Source organism: Macrobrachium rosenbergii, chromosome 26 (genome assembly GCF_040412425.1).
Source record: "Macrobrachium rosenbergii isolate ZJJX-2024 chromosome 26, ASM4041242v1, whole genome shotgun sequence".
Lineage (NCBI taxonomy): Eukaryota > Metazoa > Arthropoda > Malacostraca > Decapoda > Palaemonidae > Macrobrachium > Macrobrachium rosenbergii.
In genome coordinates, this window is record NC_089766.1 from 13,925,472 (window position 1) to 13,941,007 (window position 15,536).

The following is a 15,536-nucleotide window of genomic DNA, read 5'->3' on the forward strand; positions in this document are numbered from 1 at the left end:
GAGCGCACATTTAGCCAAATCTTACAGTTGGTATTCTATTCTAATGGTGCCTGATATTAGTTCAATTGTCAAAATCAACACAAATTTACGTAGTTTTGGTTCTGGTCAGCAGTTGGATGGATGACCAATAAGGAATTTGGCTTGGAATCATTAGGGAGAGTTACCAGATTCCAAATTATCTAGAGATGAAAATCGGAGAAAATACTTATGTATACAAACAAGTGTATATATATATATATATATATATATATATATATATATATATATATATATATATATATATATATATATATATATACATGTGTGTGTGTGTGTGTGTGTGTGTGTGTGTGCGCGCGGTAATATATAATCATAAACTCTGGAATGGGCTATAAACAAAGTACTTTCCTGTACGTAAAAAGACTACATAAAGGGAGAGAGAGAGAGAGAGAGAGAGAGAGAGAGAGAGAGCGATATAAAGAGGTTTGAAGGTTCATTTTCTAATCTACCAGAATCAGCTGCATCGGCAGAAATTGCTTAAGGATGCTTGATACAGAAATATCCCCCAGCCCCCATCCATCCCTTTCCCATAATTCCCTCTCATTACACAATCTTCGTGGTATTTTTTTTTTTTGGTTCACATTTCAAGTAGAAATGACCCGTTCTCTATTTATAATAGAAATACTATTAACTAATGGTCTCCATATAACGATGCTCCTTTAAGCAATTATCAACAATATTCCGTTCAAGACAACCTTGACATTAAAATGATACTATTTGGTTTCTAAATATATACATGGCAGGTAAACAGGCATTTTTCTATCTGCCTCGTTATTTCTCCTAAACACACACAAACACACACACACACACACTCTCTCTCTCCACTATAGACTTTGACGTATTAGAGAGGGTTTTTTCATATCCAATTTCAGAGTATCTAATTTTTAAAACAAATCTGATATCTACCTTTCATTTTACAGTTTTCTATTAATATAGATTATAGTCATGGGTGTTTATGTACTTTCGGAATATATTCCACGTTCGCCATATGGTTGCAAGAGGTGTTAGCCTGCTAGTTCTTAGCAACTGTATATATATAATATATATATATATATATATATATATACATATATATATATATATATATATATATATATATATATATATATATATATATATAAATCTTAAAATTAAAACTTACTTTTATGTTACCAGTACAGGGTCAAGTCTACATCCGGTTACATGAAGAAATGATATTACTAACTGGCGTCACAACTCATGAGGTCATGACGAATAAGCTCTGAATCGTTTGTCACTTCACCGTACCTGTAAAGAGAAAAAAAACATTTTAAAACGAGTTTGTAATACTAATGGAAGATAAGGAAAAACTCTGTTAATAGCCATTACAATCATTCTGCTCATCTATAAAATAAACATCACCAAGATATCATTACTTAACATGGATATAAGACGATGATAACTTATTCCAAAAATAACTATGTGATAATCATTATGGCATCACTACGATAATGGCATCAATCACATTTACAAACAGAAAATCATAAGTGTCTCCTGTCCATCTGTTTCTCTCTCTATATTCTTATCTGCAACTGAAAACCTGATATTTTCTGTCTATCATTATTCAGGATAAAAACATCTTTAATGGCCCTCTGCTTAACTCTCTTAAATATCTTATATTTTTGTAATTACTTCTTACAGTGGCTAGGCTACAGTTTAGTTCGGTATCTATTTATTTATGTATTAATGTATTTCTTTACTAGTGATTAACTTATCATCTACTTATACTGTCATTAGTTACCTGTGAATTGAACTGAATATAAAATTTAGGCCAATGACCAAGCGCTGGGACCTATGAGGTCATTCAGCGCTGAAACGGAAACTGACAGTAAGAAGGTTTAAAAGATGTAACAGGAGGAAAACCTCGCGGTTGCACTATGAAGCAATTGTTAGGAGAGGGTAGAAAGTAAGACGGAAGAAAGAGAATATGAGCGGCGGTACAGTAAAAGGAATGAAAGATGTTGCAGCGAGGGGGCGAAGGGACGCTGCAAAGACCCTTAAGTAATGCCTACAGTGCACCGCATGAGGTGCACTGAAGGCATTAACCCCCCTACGGGATTTTAGTTACCTATGTAATTTCTCATAACAAACACACATTCCTTGCATGTATTAGATTTACAGCATTTTAACTGATTCCATTATGGAATGAGGCTTAGGGCGCAATGCATTAGAGAACTGCGTTTGCTAAGCGCCATTATGCAAGGCATTTGATGAAGAAAATCAAACAGATGGTTCCAGTGAATAAATATACTTTCTTGATTTTCCATCTCTAAAATAGAAGTTATTTATACTGAAGTTATAAACACAAGAAAATAATATTGTAAAATCTAAATAATCGACAACAACATTTTCTTTCCATCGATTTTTTTTCCAAGTGATCGTATTATTTCGTACATAATTTTACGTGTCCCTTCATATTTTTTTCTTATAATAATAATAATAATAATAATAATAATAATAATAATAATAATAATAATAATAATAATAATACTAGACGCCAATAAGATATCCCTGCAAATTGAAAACAAACAATTAAACAAATATTACACACCATCAGAAAAAATAAGCAAATAAAACTTTAAAAAATTATGTGAATATTCGAAAAATTTGTTAAGATTTACACTGGAAATATTTCAGAATATGAGGAAGAGCAGGTGCATTCAGAAGGCCTGACAGAAAAAGGAGAGAGAGCGAGAGAGAGAGAGAGAGAGAGAGAGAGAGAGAGAGAGAGAGAGAGAGAGAGAGAGAGAGAGAGAATGATAAACAAGAGAGAAAGACAAAAGCTTGACAAAGAGCGTCCTATGAGCCTCCGAACGGTGCTAACCCATGGGCTGAGGATTATCCCGACGAGCAATACTTATGTTTAGTGCCCTCTCTCTCTCTCTCTCTCTCTCTCTCTCTCTCTCTCTCTCTCTCTCTCTCTCTCTCTCTCCCCAAGTCCAACTTCGACCAACGGTCGACTAACAACTGGGTACCTAACTGCTTAGGTCAACAAAGACACACGAAAATCTGGGGAACACGACCTTATCGTCCGTACTTGTCGAGAATTAAATGCTGATCCTCAAAAGAGAGAGAGAGAGAGAGAGAGAGAGAGAGAGAGAGAGAGAGAGAGAGAGAGAGAGAGAGAGAGAGAGAGAAAAAGAAGAAAAAGCATTTCGTATTTGCCGTGGGTAAACATTAGCCACAGAACGAAGGAAGGAAAGAAAAGACAAATACGAATTCTCTGGTCTGAAAGAGAGAGAGAGAGAGAGAGAGAGAGAGAGAGAGAGAGAGAGAGAGAGAGAGAGAAAAAAGTGACTGAAAACACACACAGGCCAACACGCTCCCTGTCCCTGCAAATTTGCTCTCTCGTTGCCCGACTTCTGATTTTCGCATTGTCGGATAGCAAATATTAACAGACGACTGCTTTGCACGTCGCTTTTTTTTTCCCCTCTCTCTCTCTCTCTTTTTATTTTACCTGAGAAAAAGTAAGGATTAGCAAAGAGTGAGAAGGAGTGGATGGAGGCCAAACAGAATTTATATATATATATATATATATATATATTTATATATATATATATATATATATATATATATATATATATATATATATATATATATATATATATATATATATATAATATATCTACATTTGTTACTCTATTATTACCAATTCTTTAAATTTTCTTTAATTATTTTCTTACACATCGAGGTCAACGTAATTTTTCTTATCATGACAATATATATATATATATATATATATATTTTTATATATACATATTTATAATTATATATAAATATATATATATATATATATATATATATATATATATATATATATATAATCTAGAACACTGATCACTGTTATCAGTATACATGTATTTTCATTGCCATATCTACCAATCTGTACCATTTTAAAGTGTGAGCACACTCAATAACAATAAAAAAAAAATAACAAAATATCAACTCTCTGAACTGCCATGTATCAAAAAGACTTAAAACTGCTATAAATTTTCCCATCTCTCATCCCGTCCTTCTTTTCCAAGATGGCTTCCATCCGTCATGAGAATATGTCGTATATTCTCCCTAAAATATACATAAATATATACACTGTATATCCAGTGGCGCTCTTATATATATATCAAGCGGTGTCTTTTAAAAAATCCAGTTTCGGGGTCGTATTTCATATTTAGTGCCGCGGGCCATCCAAGGTCAGTGCCGGCAGAATTATCCTCGCCTTCTGCTCTGCCCGGGACCCCACTAGGACTTAGGGGGGGAGGTCCTGGCTCTGCCTTAGACGTTATGGCTCATATGTCTTCTTCGGCATGAATGGATGACCACGGCGGCAGGTCCCTCTTAATTCATTGCTGAAGCCAAAAATGTCTGCAAGGAATAATTCGTTTGAATGTTCCCCATTAAGCAGCCATTTCTCGCACTGGCTCTTTCAAAATGACTGTCCCTCACATTGCGAGGTTTTGTGGTCTTCATAGATAAAGCAAATTTGAATCTCTTGGAAGTTTCGGAGACTGGTGACAGTTTCCTTACCTTTTTCTCCTAGCTCAGGATTTTTTTCATCCCGGAATCCTACGAATTTCCATCCTATAGAGGAAGGACCTATCACCTCTTTTTTTTTTTTTTTTTTTTTTTTTTTTTTTTGCATCCTTCAGGTTTACAAGGACATCCGGTACAAACACGTGCACTAATAATAATATCACTACTACTACTACTACTACTACTACTACTACTACTACTACTACTACTACTAATAATAATAATAATAATAATAATAATAATAATAATAATAAAATGATTATTATTATTAAATTATTATTATTATTATTATTAAATTCAGTTTTAAAATATCAATTTCATGTATAATTATTATCATCTTTATTACTAAATTCATCTTTAAAATAACAATTTCATGAAGGTATTTCACTACTGCAGAATTGTTCTTTAACAACATTTCAATATGTTTTTCAGCAAAGGACGCCCCTTCCTTAGTACAACTGAAAATTTAATTATATAAACCCCAATTCTGGCAACGTGCTATGTCTACCTGTCTGATTCAGTTACCAAACCGCCTCCAGTTCAGTCCGAGACAGGTATGGAAGACATGTCTAAAACGACGCCTATGTTCTTCGTCTCTTGAAAACGCGGGCATTGACACAAGACCGCCCAGACATTTTCGGTTTACACATAACAGTACTGGCATCGAAATATGTGTAAATCTTTTCTGAGATGCTTCACAACCATTATTAAAATGTACTAATTTTATTCATATCCAAACTAAAACTAACGAGAAATTTTTTTAGAAACATGGTAAATACAGTTCCCTACAGACCCCTTCATGGAATACAGTGGAATTTAAAGTTCAAACCAACGCCAAGCGCTGGAACCTATGAGGTCATTCAGCACTAAAAGGGAAATTGAGAGTAAAAAGTTTTACAGCTGTAACAGGACGTAAACCTCGTAAACAATGAAGCAATAGTTAGGAGAGGTGGACAGTATAAACGAAGAAAGATAATATGAATGGAGGTATAGTAAAAGGAATGAGACAGGGGTTACAGCTAGGGACAGATAGGACGTTGCAAAGAACCTTAAATAATGCCTACAGTACACCGCATGAGGTGCACTGACGGAATTAACGGGGTACAAATCCTTTAACTGCACAGTCAGATAAAAACGTTTCACATCTAGCTAAATACTAAAATTATGTTCAGTAAATTTCTCAGATGATAATGAATTAAAACTTATTACATATCAGTACGTAACAGCTCAAAAGCCACAAGTCAGTTCCGTGTGTGATCTACACAGACACAAAAATGTAATGCAAATAAGTACGCATTTTTGTTATGGTAATGCTTTACACATCATTTCTCTCAATAATTCATCGACCCTTAACATACCCCACAAAGAGACCTATAAATTCTCTGTTTAATAAAGATTCTTCTGAATAATAATTTAATAATAATAATAATAATAATAATAATAATAATAATAATAATAATAATAATAATAATAATAATAATAATAATAATAATAACAGAATTAAACCAAATACTATATACAGATCAAATTTCAATCCCACTATATGACCAGATTCCTCAACGTAAAAATAAAGCCATAGAAGGAGATTTACCTGAGAGAGAGAGAGAGAGAGAGAGAGAGAGAGAGAGAGAGAGAGAGAGAGAGAGAGAGAGAAGAGAGATCCAAACCCTCGCCCTGGTCTTCGGTGTAAGTCAATCAAAACTTTCTTTGAGGTCAACTTCCAGAGGATAATTGACAGCCACTCATCGCAGCAGAGGGTCGGAGGCTCCAAAGGTGTCCAGAGGTGAGAGAAAATTGAGGAGGAGATCGAGGATAGGAAAAGAATAACAACATTATGTTCCGAGTGAAATGCACCCGAGAGAGAGAGAGAGAGAGAGAGAGAGAGAGAGAGAGAGAGAGAGAGAGAGAGAGAGAGAGAGAACCTCAAAGGTTAAGGGACCTTTAAAAAAAATGCGATCCAGAAAGTAAAGGAAAAGAATAACATTATGTCCTGAGTGAAATGCACCGGAGAGAGAGAGAGAGAGAGAGAGAGAGAGAGAGAGAGAGAGAGAGAGAGAGAGAGAGATCTCAGGGGTTAAGGGATCTTTAAAATAAATGCGATCCTGAAAAGATAGGAAAAGAATAACATTATGTCCTAAGCAAAGTGCACCAGAAAGAGAGAGAGAGAGAGAGAGAGAGAGAGAGAGAGAGAGAGAGAGAGAGAGAGGACTTCAAAGGTTAGTAAATCTTTAAAAGTCCGATCCAGAAAAGGGTAAGAAAAAATTAACATTTCTTCCTGAGCAAAATGCACCAGAGAGAGAGAGAGAGAGAGAGAGAGAGAGAGAGAGAGAGAGAGAGAGAGAGAGAGAGAGAGAGAGAAATGGCCATCTAGAAAGGGCAAGGTTCACCAACCCCGTCACAGCCAAGGACAAACGAAAAATATCAGAAAAGGAACGTGGGCATTAAGACTCTCCTGCAGATTCGCATCTTCATACGCGACCCTATGCATCTCCTTCAGAAACTCATTTATGCATCTAAAGAATCTGCTTTACATATCGTCCTCAGATGCAGGCTCCTGCATACTGAGGAGGTACGTAAATCGTTCTCAGATAGAGAGGCTTATGCTGCTCAAGAAATATCTCCATACATCTTCCTCAGATACACAACAATATCCGTCAGTAAAAGGGGCTTCTCCTTTATCGTTTTGCTTTCTCTCTCTCTCTCTCTCTCTCTCTCTCTCTCTCTCTCTCTCTCTCTCTCTCTCTCTCTTTTGCGCATCAGGACAATCCACCCTGTGAAAGCTTGTCATAAGTTCATAACTTCTTGGAATTGTTTAATAATAATAATAATAATAATAATAATAATAATAATAATAATAATAATAATAATAATTATAATAATAATATAAGCTCACTACCTCTATGCAACTTACTCGTCAATGCATTCATGCTATAAATCTTTCTTTACTTCTTTCATACAAATTCCTCAATTACTTAATTGTACATTTTCCTTGCAAAATTCTTTCTATACAGTACGTGGAAGCATATTACCATCTTTTCTTGAGATTCTTCTGCTTCTCCAAGAGGGGATATCTGTTATATCTCTCACAAAGACGTCGCATCATTTTACCTCGAGATGCTGTTACATCTTTCCTCGATGAGGCCGTCGCATCTTCCCTCAAAACGTCATGCTAACCACATCTTAAAAAGAGGTATTATATTCGTCCCTACTTAGATCTATCCATTTGCTTGCATATTGAGCAGTACTGTGAGCAATAATCACCGGCAGCGTGGCAAACGTAAGCAGATTAAAAGAGAGAGAAGAGAGAGAGAGAGAGAGAGAGAGAGAGAGAGAGAGAGAGAGAGATATGGAACTATAATATATCAAATTTATGGGACATCGCAACTAGATATTCATCTTTCTCGAGTACTCAAATCCTAAGGCGAGTTTTGCTACCGCTATTTGATAGCAAAATTCAGCTAAGGATGGCGAAGAACGTACTTGCTAGTGAATTTGACCCAATTCTGCCATATGAATTATGACCTCTTATGGTTCCTGGTAGATCATTTTTAGAATAAATATTTAAAAATATATAGATACGAATTATACTTCTTCAGAGGCCAATGTTACTGGCCTGAAAACACTAATTATTATGTACCAAAGTTAGTTTGTTTCCATATCTCTCTCTCTCTCTATATATATATATATATCTATATATGTCTAATCATACTTTTAAGACATAACAATTACTTATTTAAAATCTTCTTAAAAATCATTTATAATTATATCTTATCTCCCACTCTCTATCGTATTCAGATGGTGCACGTCAATTAACAATTGCAATTGTCTAGTATGAAAGGCCCGGAGCCTCTATAACTTACCTTTCAAATCATATAATATAGAAGACTCTCTCTCTCTCTCTCTCTCTCTCTCTCTCAGCAGCCACTGACGGCAATAAAATATTCGAGGACCTTATTAAAAGTTATCATAGACACCTCATTTTTCCCTTCTCGGCATCTCTTTACAACTCCCAAGACCCTACAAGCAGGTGAGTGGGACGAAAGGTCGAAAATGATTCTTCCCCGGGGAAATTATGGCCTTTACTTGACACCCAACACCTCTGCTCCTCCCTCCCCCTTTCACCTGGTCTCATACCCGCTCCTCCCTCCCCCACTGCCGCCCACTTATTCATCCTCCAAATAAGAAATAGCTCCAACTCCCACACCTCTCCCACCGTCTAGATATCCACTTTTTTCTCCTACCGAGCCCCATCCTTGATTGGCTTGGCATTCCGCGACACTGCTCCTCATCCTTTCTCTCAGTAAAACAATCCTTCTATGCGTTTAATTTCACCCCCCACCCTCCACACCAACCTCTCACCCATGAGGGCTCATGCATAACCAGGTCGTCCCCACCATTTCTCCCTTCATATATAGCCATCTAACTCTCTCATTCCCCACTCTTCAAACGTATTATCCTTAACAAATTAGTTCCCAATTACAAAGTACCTACCCAGTCTTGAAGCACCTTTCTATTCATTCCCCCCCCCCCCCGTTCGTATCTTTATTCAGGTCCCCTCCACGACACTTTTACTACCAACCATTCAATCCACAACACGTACCTTCACCTTCTTCAATCCTCAGCATTTCAATCCCTAGCACTTCTACTCTCAAACCAAGACACCTTTCTGTACACCCTATCAGATACTGCAGACTTGTACTCTTCCTGTATAATCTACACACACACACACACACACACACACAAACACATACAATACTCATTTATCATCTCCAGCATTATGGAACTTTCAGAGATTCTGTGTAGCTACATTCGTCGGATTCTGACTCAGATTCCATGTCATTTTATTCACTTCGTCTATTTTACATTTTCCTGGCGTACCCTTTAGGGGACTGCCATAAACGTAGTGGAAACGACGTCTCTTCCTGAAACAAAGTTGTGTGTCATATTCATAACTACTTTTCAGTTTCGACAACGCTTGCTGGGCATTCTGCTAATATATGTGTATGTGGAGTGTTCATTTCTTATTCCAGAGCAATTATACTAATTAAATATCATAATAAAATTCTTTCCATTAGAAAAATCTGCACCCGATCAATAATGAATTGCTTCTTATTAAAGTAATTAGCCACAATAAGTGAAAATGACTCGAACACCCTAAAAATGTTCCTGGTAAAAAGAATCTTAACAAGTAAAAATGCGCCGAAGTTTTTTCGGCACAATAGAGTTTTCTGTACAGCCTCTACAGCGTATAATCAAGGCCACCGAAAACAGATCTATCTTTCAGTGATCTCGGTATAACGCTGCATGAGCCGCGGTCCATGAAATTTTAACCACGGCCCGGTGGTGGCCTGTCCTATATTGCTGCCAGGGGCACGAATATGGCTAACTTTAACCTTAAATAAAACAAAAACTACTGAGGCTAGAGGGCTGCAATTTGGTATGTTTGATGACTGGAGAGTGGATGATCAACACCAATTTCCAGGCCTTTAGCCTCAGTAGTTTTTAAGATCTGAGGGCGGACAGAAAAAGTGCGGACGGACAGACTAAGCCATCTCAATAGTTTTCTTTTGCCGAAAACTAAAATAAAACCTTGAAAAAAGTGTAAAGATCCCACAACCCATAGGAAATGCAAAGCCCTCCCAGATAGCGTCGCTGGGGCGACGTGACTGGGACTCATAGGACGTCCGCTATCGGCGCATAAATTCTGAATCCTCCGGGACATTAGATCCCGGCTCGAATCCAAGGTCTTCCGTTTCAAGCTCCTGTGGAGACAGTCAGCATCCTTTTCCTTATTAAGATAAATCAAATGTTTATTAAGGGAAAATGAGATTTGCTTTTTCTGCAAGGCGTTTGAGGGATAGGTTTCTAATGTCCTATGTAACTTTAATACGTGACAAATGGATGGACTCTCTCTCTCTCTCTCTCAAACGCATTTTATTCTTGAAGGGGTGACTTCAGAAAGGCCTACCATATCTTTTTTCAGCAAGCAATTTGGAGTGAAGTTGCAGCCCCTACGCCCTCTTCTCCAACCAGGCTTTGACAAAACAACGATGCTTATTTCGTTGAAGAGGAGAATATCATCAAGACTGTTAAATTGCCACGAATACCCCTTCATATCAAATTCACTTTACCTTAGGAATAATGTATGCCCAGAGCGAATTATATATGATAAGTGCATCTACCCCAGCCACGATTCGAACTTACTCCTTTTGGGTTTGATACAGAGGTGGCAGGGACTTGTCCACCGGGAGGGTTAAGACCCTGTCCCATCCAGATTAAGCCCAAAAGGCATAGGTTCGAATTCTGGAAGGGCAGATGCACTGATAATGTATAATTCTGTTTGGGAGGACGTTTTGCCTTGGTAGGGTGAGTCTGATTGTAACGGGTGTTTGTGGCTTAATGTTTTTGAGTATAAAAAGTCAACTATGTATTAGTGACAAAACTAAAGCACACACACATATGTATATATATAAATGTGTGTGAGTATATAAATACATACACACACACACACATATATATATATATATATATATATATATATATATATATATATATATATATATATATGGATATATATAGTATATGTATATGGATATAATACGTATACATTTATACGTGTTCGTATACAAACTTCTATTTGTAATAAGTTTTGTCACAGAATCATGCTTCATATACGCTGCACTCAATTAAAATCAAGTATCTTACGTCTGATGTAGCCAAATTAGTCAAAGCTTATGAACGGTAATTAAAAGAATAACTGAAACGGATTAATCAACTATATGAACAGTGAAAACAAGGTAAGTTCATTGGCCAGTAAAATGCAAAGCACACAAAAAACGAGTTTATAAAAGGTCTATTATATGAAGAAAGTGATCGCCAAAAATAACAGAATATGTGAATGTAAGAAGGCTTGCCACTGAATGAAAACAGAAAACATAAAAAAACATAAAACGAGAACTGTTTGCTGTTGCATGAAAAATACATGACAGTTAATCAACTATTAATAATTACTCTTGTATAAAACAGTGACGGGACAAATATTTCAACATAATCCTCTCTTTAATTATAAACTATAACAAGTAAAAAATGCGCAGAAGGTTCTTCGGCGCAATCGACTTTTCTGTTCAGCGTACAATGCTGTATTAAACTCTCAGCATCTGCCCATGAAACTTCCAACCACAGCCCGGTGGTGGCCTGTGTTCTTGGCACCTGTAGCGGTGCCATACGCACGGTCATGGCTAAGTTTAACCTTAAATAAAATAAAAACTACTGAGGCTAGAGGGCTGCAATTTGGTATGTGTGATGATTGGAGGGTGGATGATCAACGTACCGATTTGCAGTCCTCTAGCCTCAGTAGTTTTTAAGATCTGGGGGCGGACTAAAAAAGTGCGGACGGACAGACAAAGTCATCTCATTAGTTTTCTTTTATAGAAAACTAAAAACCTTAGAAAGCAAAATAAAAATACCTCACAAAAATGATAAAATCTTAAAATAAAATTTTCATAATCAAATAAATAAAAATCAAAACCTAAGGAAAGTATATTACTGGAGTTTTCCTAATTACCCGCCTCTCGACATATGTAGTGAAGTCTGTGAAGACCGGTTGCTTAATTCTGTATAGGAACACAAGGACCAATTCTTTTCCTGTCTCACTTTCTTTCTGTCTTTCTTTCTTTCTAACTTTCTTCACTTCTTTCTCTTTAAGGTTTCAGCCTCTAATGACTTGCACGAATCTAAGCTGTTAAATCTTCGGTAACAATTTCCATTAGATTAACTTGGTTACGTAATTAGCATCGGGAGGAGTATTGCTCTAAAATGCCTTTTGGAAAAGGAGGAGGAGGAGGAGGAGGAGGAGGATGAGGATGAGGATGAGGAGGAGGAGGAGGAGGAGGAGGAGGAGGAGGAGGAGGAGGAGGAGGAGGAGGAAGAGAAGAAGGAGGAGGAAGAGGAGGAGGAGGAGGAGGAGGAGGAGGAGGAGGAGGAAGAGGAGGAGGAGGAGGAGGAGGAGGAGGAAGAAGAAGCAATCGTGTTGGATGAAGGCTGGTGTAGTGGTGAGGGGTATTGGAGGAGGGATGAAGAGGTGCTAAAGGTGAACGATGAGGTATCAAAGGGGAAGATGGAAGGTGGTGATGACAATGATGGCAGGGATGGTATGTAGAAGGCGAAGAAGGTGGTGGAGATAATGACTTTGATGGGAGAGATATGGATGGTGGTAGTGGCGATACTTGTAGAGGAAGGAAGGGAAAAAGGAATGAACGAGACAAGCTTTTGACGGTCCATGTGGGGAATGTCGAAGTGAATTTACGAAGGTTTCTTGAAGCGATACTGAAACTTTCAACACACCTTTAAGGTCTGTTTAGAAGCGGCAATACGACAATGAGGTACAAAAAGGCCAACTGCAGTATTGGAATCCAATTCACTATGGACTTCGACAACGGGACGTCAAGAACGTAATACTCAAAATAAGAAAAATATAACTTTTTTTTAAATGAAAATCACAGCGTCAAAAGTGTTGAATACCTAAATACCGTCATCTACAAGATTATCTAAACTGAAAAGACAAAAATGGGGTTAACATTCTTTCTAAAAATTGGAAAAGTCCGCTACCCAGCAATCAAATTTCAACTCAAAATCTAAACTTGTAGAAATGGGCAACATTTATCTTTTGTAGATTCTGTAACAAATAACATCTGTGATATTGAATTAAATATAGAACTTAGGCCAGAGGCCAAGCGCTGGGACCTATGAGGTCAGTCTGCGCTGAAAGGGAAACTGACAGTAAGAAGGTCTGAAAGTTGTAACCGGAGGAAAGCCTCTTAGTTGCGCACTAAGAATCAACTGTCAGGAGAGGGTGGAAAGTAAGATGGAAGAAAGAAAATATGAACGGATGTACAGTAAAAGGAAGGAAAGGGGTTGCAGCTAGGGGCCGAAGGGACGCTGCAAAGAACCTTCAGTAATGTCTGCAGTGACAAGGATTTAATTGGTTTTGCAAAATACTCTACAGAATACACATCTCGAAAGGCGTCCCTCTGAAAAATCCTAAAAACAATTTATATTTCTAAGCACAAAATCTAAGAGTCAATAGACATACTTAACGCATGGCTACTGCATTCCCTTTCTCTCAGGGACAAAATTTCTAGACGGACTGAATGACCTGCTAATAATGGCGTTACACCAACTATGGTCACCCGAAGCCGGAAATGTCTTATTAGAACATTTAATGACTTGTGCGAATTACTTGGAAAATCTTTAATAACGACTTTCGTCAGCCACGCTCTTAACTTGGCTATCTAATTAGCCCCAGGCGGAGGATTCTCTCCAAATGAGTTGAGGAGGAGGAGGAGGAGGTGGAGCAGCTGGTGGTTGTAAGAGGTTGGGGGAGTTGGTGGCATTGTAATTGTAAGAGGAGGAGGAGGAGGAGGAGGAGGAGGAGGAGGAGGAGGAGGAGTAAGGAGTGAATTTTACTGCCAGATATGAGATGCCTACCTAATACAGAAGCATAATGATGATGATGATGACATCCAATCACTATACCAATTTTCCAATGAGAGAGAGAGAGAGAGAGAGAGAGAGAGAGAGAGAGAGAGAGAGAGAGAGAGAGCATAACTGGTTCAGACGGGAATAATTTCACACTATCAGTTTTCCATTGAGAGAGAGAGAGAGAGAGAGAGAGAGAGAGAGAGAGAGAGAGAGAGAGAGAGAGAGAGAGAGAGAGAGGAGCATCACTGCTTCAGACGGGAATATAACTACTGAAGAAATAAATTCCTTGAAATGTAGGAATTTATCCGTGATGATTTCCTAACTGAAAATGTGATGATTATTGCTTGTCAGCTCCACCATATCAAAGAAAAACAAGGATTGATTCATGTGTATTCATTACATTATAACAGAGAATAAAAAAAAATGATCTGACCAGTATGAGCCATTATATCTCATCTATTTTACAAATACAAGACTATCAAAATTATCTGTTTTTACTGAATCCTAGAAAGCGATTTTGCAAAGCCAACCAAACAGATTACATATGAAATCAGAAGCAATTAATAGAAATAAATAAATCAGTCACTAAATAAGCCTTTCAAATATACCTGTGGTTTCATAATTACCCTTCTTTTCCTGCGACGCCAGATCAGGTATATAAATCCCTCCTTCTCACCTGGGAAACTTAACTCTTATGCCTTTGACGGGTTGTGAGTTAAGTTGTGAAATCTTTGGTAAGAATTCCCATCACTGACACCCTAAACCTGCCTACCTAATTACAACGGGGCGAGGGGTCGTCCTCGACAGAGATAGGGAGAAGGCAGAAATAATAATAATAATAATAATAATAATAATAATAATAATAATAATAATAATAATAATAATAATAATAATAACAGTCTTTATTTCAGATCAGGGCCATATATATGGAATATACAAAGCAGAGGCAATACAATACACACAATCTAGATACACGAGACAAAATGATAAAAATGATTGATTGATTGATTTATGTCTATTAAAACTGGCTTCACAACACGTAGGCCACTGACGTCGTAATAAAATTAAAAGGGAAACTAAAAATAAATAAATAAGTTTCAAAGGAGTTTCATATAAAAAATATCTAAAAATATATATTTATATAATATCTGTTCAAATATATTATCCATGCATACATATACTTTGTGTCTATGATCTAAATTTTGTTAAGGAGGTCCGCCTCCCTCACAAAGATATATAAGTGCTCTATATTATAGTGTCTGAGAAGGAGATGGAGATGGTGGAGGGAGGGAGGTAGTGAAGGTGAAGGATGGAGAGATGGAAAGGTGTAGTTAAACACTGATGATTATGGAGAGAGAGAGAGAGAGAGAGAGAGAGAGAGAGAGAGAGAGAGAGAGAGAGAGAGAGAGAAGAGAAAAAAACTGCTAATGCTCAGTAAGAAATGAGAAGCATGACGCACAGTGTGGGGG

The 15,536-nt window shown here is 37.2% G+C and overlaps 1 protein-coding gene across 3 annotated transcripts in view; it reads right to left on the reverse strand.

The window, feature by feature from the left end:
* CngA (Cyclic nucleotide-gated ion channel subunit A) overlaps positions 1-15,536 on the reverse strand; it is a 726,729-nt gene that overhangs the window by 233,567 nt on the left and 477,626 nt on the right. The gene's annotated exons all lie outside the window — the stretch shown is intronic.